This window comes from Seriola dumerili, unplaced genomic scaffold, assembly GCF_002260705.1.
Source record: "Seriola dumerili isolate Sdu_G_001 unplaced genomic scaffold, Sdu_1.0 BDQW01001222.1, whole genome shotgun sequence".
Taxonomy (NCBI): Eukaryota; Metazoa; Chordata; class Actinopteri; order Carangiformes; family Carangidae; genus Seriola; species Seriola dumerili.
Genome location: NW_019175477.1, coordinates 773387 through 778787, shown reverse-complemented (window position 1 = coordinate 778787; position 5401 = coordinate 773387).

The following is a 5401-nucleotide window of genomic DNA, read 5'->3' as shown; positions in this document are numbered from 1 at the left end:
TTGATATGTGCTGAAATTCCATTAAAGTCATTGTTCCTGTAACTAATGTGAGTGCCACTCTTATCATAGTAATCACACATCTGTTGATGCCAGAGCAGCCAAATCACTGCTTTAAAAAGGATCATTTTGGCCAGTTTGGGAAATAGACTTATTCGCATTCTTTCTGAGAGTGAGATGAGAAGATTGATACCACTCTCATGTCTGTACGCTAAAAACCAAGCTGGAAGCAGATGACATTTAGCTTAGCTTAGCATAAAGACAGGAAGCTGGGGGAAACAGCTAAGCCTGGCTCTGAAGAAAGTCAACAAAATCCGCCCACCAGTCCCTCTAAAGCTCACTAATTTACATGTTACATCTAATTCATTTGAACCGACAAAAACTGTGTAAAAATTAAAGTGTAAAAATTACAAGTTGTGGGTGTTTCTTCGCCGGAAGCAGTGACTTCCACTACTCCCTGCCCAACCAAAAACCAAAAACAAAACATAACTTGCCACTTTTACAAACTTGCAGATTAAACAAATGAGATATAAAATGTAAAATTTGTGATCCTAAGATGTGCTGGTAGGTGGACTTTATTACTTTTGTACAGTCCAGCTGTTTAACCCTTTTTCCTGTCTATGTCTATGCTACGCTAATCCTCTCCTGTAGCTTCACATTTAACAGACTATGGGAGTGATATCAATCACTCCATCTAACTTTCAGCAAGAAAGCAAATAAGTGTAGTTCCCAAAGTGTCGAACTATCCCTTTAATCATAATTATCTCAATTGAAAGCATCTCAATCACCTCCTTCAGATTCTTAAAGCCCAACACTCAAGTTATTAACTGCAGCTCCACTACTCTTGCTCTCTGTACACGAAGGTATACGAGACTGAGAGCGATTTCACACATAGATGAATGGGTAACAGGACTCGCTCCTGTATTTACAACACTTTGATGCAGTATCACACTGGGATACTGGCCATTGCTTTCACAGCCTCTACCCCTCAGGATTTATTCCAGGAGGAACTCTGGGTGACTGCCGGTGCTGTGCCGGGTGTCATCCATCTTCTGGAAAAATGAAAGTTTTTCCTGCACCTTCCACTCGTTTCATTTTTTTCCCACCGTCTACTTATACTCAGCTTTGTTTCCAAGCTTGTTTGTTCCTTCAAACGCAACAGTTCACTCATTCATGAGATAAAAATGTAACCTCCAGATTTCTTTTCTAATTTCCTCTCATGTATTTTATATCATCGTCTGCTTTTAATCTTTAAAAGAATTTTGTCTCAGCACCTGACCAGTTTGAACCATGATCTGCCAAATTTCACACAGTTTGGAACAGAAATAGAGAGCTTCTCTTACACAGCTTATTTATGCACAGACGAGGTTTCTTTCATCGGTTTCTTTGATATGATATGATCCTGGAAATCTACCAGAGCTGGACAGGGATATAAAAGCAGCCCTGGTTTGACTCAGGGCTGCAGCCCAACACAGCCGGACGCAACGTGAGCCCTAGTAGTGTTGTCTCTATTCCCTAATTTTACCTAACTGAACTATACAAGCCAATATATCAGAGTAGTAGTATCACACATGTAGTAGTATCGCAAATACAAATGATGTCAGTTGAATTTTTCATATGAGATATATTTCTTTTCTCAGTACAATACTCAATTTGCTGATATATCCTCATTCTGAATAAACATATCTGAATGTTCTAGCTAGCCACACCAGGACTCTATCTATTCAATGCAATCATAACGTATTATAATATATATTTCACAGGTTTGGTTCAAATGATGTATTACGATTATTTTTGTTCACTACCTTGGCATTTGATAGCCATGGTGAGTGACACATGGGCCAGCTTTAACGCATGGACAAAGCTAGTTACTTGAGCTCCCAGTTACTTACCACTTGCTGTGTACTACAACTTCTCTCTGTCCCTATCCTGTAGTCACCTCGTTCTCTCTGCTGCTGCTGCCGCTGCTGCTGCCACTAAATAACTCTATATAATGTTTGTCCATGCTGTGAACTGCATGTTCCTGATTCTACCACGTCCTTAGTTTTCTTATACATTACATACATTCCAACATGCATCTGTGTACTACTGATACCTCCGAACACATCTTCTGTGATGTTCCTGGAATCATCTGCGGACACTTTCTTTCAAAGGCTCCTCCAAGCGATCTTCCCATGGGACTGTCAGCTCCAGAAGAACAGCTTGCTTGGTGGACTCTGACACAAATACGCATGGTTGCAGGGCGGTGGCTGCAATATATGGCCGGAGAACTTCTGCTTCAGCTGTAAGTCCCTTGCTGGGGTCTGGATGCCTGCAGGCTGCGCCTCAGCTCTGACAAAGGCAATGGTCTGCTTGAAGGGTCAGGACAACTTTGCACTCTAAACTTCTTCTCTGATGGCTTCAGCAATGGTGTTCAAGACCTGTTAATGCCTGTTGTGAAACAGCTGAGGATGTGCTTCCATAGCTTGGAGGACAGTGGGCATGCTGGCCACTCCGCTTTGCGAACATGTGCAGATCACGTCTTCTCCACTGTTGTTCTCACCTGTTTCTGAACAAGGGGGTGCGTTTCCTTCCCTCTGTTCATGCTGGGGACTTGGAAAGGATCCTAGCCCAGCTCGACCTTGTGCGACCACTCCGACCAGCCTCTTGTGATGCAGCGTTACCTCTCCTTCCTGAGTAGCTTCCACTGCCCACCATCTCCTGTCAGTCTTCACTTTGAGCCCTGCTTTATCCACCTTTGGATCACTTGAGTCCTTGTACTGTAGCACTTCTCTGGCTCTTCCAACCATGAATTCCTCCAACAAGGATTTGAAGGGAAGCTGCAGTGGGGACAGCCCTTGGCAGCCCCAGCCAACTCTTGAGGTGGTTGTTGACCCTCCTCTCTAAGGTCTCAAAACGTAACAACTAATAATGTTGAAAACTAAACTAAATCCCAAAGCCAGTATAAATTTCAGCTTTTTACAGAGATGGAACAAAAGTGAGTGGAACAGAAAGTAGCCCAGAAGTGGGGCAAAACACATGCTAAGCTTATTTGAATAGCAACTATAGTCAACTCAAATAGTTGCTACCTGACTCATACTAACAACCATTCATTACCATACAGAGCATGACTCAATTAAGAACTTTAATGAGGAGACACAGCCATGCTTAGCTTCAATGAGAAAAAAAGACTTTTGTACTGTAAATCCAGCTGCGCCTGAATTAGCAGTCAATAGTGAATTAACAGGCATCTGAATGGATTGTATTCAGTGTTTCTGCTGTGTTTCTGCCCTTGTGCATGTCTTTTAGCTCCATCTGCATTATGGATCATGCAGCATAAACACAGATGTCAAATTACAGCACAGTTTCCATCATCCATTGTGCTGAAATTACAAATTGTTTGTCCGAGGCAGCAGTGACTGCTCTCCATGTCTGTATGAATACATGAAAACACTGTTTAGGTCTTGGTTTATTTGCTTCAGGCTAACACAATTTGAACTAGCATTTGAAATAATGTTTCCTGTCCAACATGGGATCGTTAAATGAGCATAATGTGTGCAAGATGGAAGCAAGCAGCATCCCATTTTCTGACAGTCTTTGGAGTGGCTCTCTGGGCTGCTGCTGTAGGCTCTGATGTCTCACATCAAGCTGTAGAACAGTGAAAAATAAGACACAAGTGATGGTGATGTGCCCTGACTTCTTTTTATGACGCACCAGGGACGTCCTGGGAATTGAGGCTCCCGTGGGTTTGTTCTGAAGACACATTTCATTCAAAACACTCAGACAGTCTAGTCATGCTCCAGACTCTGCACTTGGAAGTTGCTGCTCTGTCTCCATGAATATCAAGGTGCAACTTAAAGACAACTTAAAGCAAGGGGATGTGATGATAAGGTGTTAAGTGTGAAATAACTCCTTTCAAGATATAATCCCCACACAAAAATAATTATCTACTTGGGAGAAGACCAGCGCTCAAGTTATCTTTTTATTAGTGGTATATACTGTAACTGCACAGCTGCTGCGAGCGCTAGATCTGCACCAGATACAGATAGACACTTCTAGGTCTGCACATACACAGTGTGCATGAAGTACACTTGCACACTGAACAAGGTAAAAGTTATTAACTCCTCTTTGCTGTTGTTTTCTGAGGCATCAAGCATCACAATCGGTAAGATTACTTAATCTAATCACATCCTGTAACTGAGAACTGTCTCCACTGCCCCTGCAGGATTCTGGGATTTCAAAGTCAAGGTAACACAGACCAAACTGGATTCTAATTAAAGTTGACATCAGGTGCCTCATGCTCCTTTCCTCCTCCTCCTCAGGCTTTCATCTAAATGATTCATGCAGAGAACACCAGGCCTTTCATGCCGTTAGGTCCTCACAAAGGAATAACAGCTTGATCACACAAAGCAAACACAGACAGATTTACAATGACACCGGCACAGTGTCTGTTGCACCGGCTTATATCAAGTTATGTCAGTCCGATGCTGAGGCACTCCGCTGACATGCTATGTTTTTTTGCCGGGATGTTTCTTACAGACATTCCTGCTGGCAAATGTGAGAGTGTAAATTAAATCACAGGGCTAAAAATGGTTTTCTAATCAAATCACACTGCATCATGACGACAAAACACAACAGAATGTTTAGTTTCCAGGTGTGGTGATTTGAATGGGGTGTAACCTGCTGCGAACCTGACGTGATTGTTTGGGAATGAACGTGACAAGTGTGTGCCGGCCATATGTTGTGGGCTGGAACACTGGCATTGTGGAAGAGGATCAGTCGCTCTGGGTAAAAGAATCAGCTAAATGCATAACGGAAATACAAAATTGAAGCCTTCTCTGAAATTGCAGAGGATACAGGTAGGCTAAATAATTGCTGAATAGAGAGATAAATACTTGGAGGCTTTTTTCCTCCTTTATAAGTGGGAAGAGGATTTATCTCTGTGTGAGCAAGCCTGCCTTGAATTAAAGATGAGCTCCCCCTGCCTTTTATCGAGCTATTGTGAATAACACAGCATATAGTACACAATAACTACAGGTATGCAGAAATAGGTTTGGTATAATAGTTCAGCTTTGTGGAGAGGGTGAACAGACTTACCATGACGTGAAAGTGCCTCCAGGTTGAGTAAGAGCAGCTGTGTGCTCTTATTATTTATATTTGAACTGCAGACTGAAACTCTTGCCTCTGAAAAACCTGAAAATGAGTTTAAATTGCACTGCTAATGAATACTAACAACTCTAAGCAAGCTGGTAGTTTTGTTTCTCAGCCTTGAAAATAAAAAGGTTTGTATCTTTTAAGGGGACTGAAATGACTTCTAATGGTAACATCGAAATGAGTAAGATGCCTGTCCTCAAACATTTGTTTCAGATGGGATACTGTCGTGTTTATGACCATGACACTATCTGTCTGAGATTCTTATTTGTTT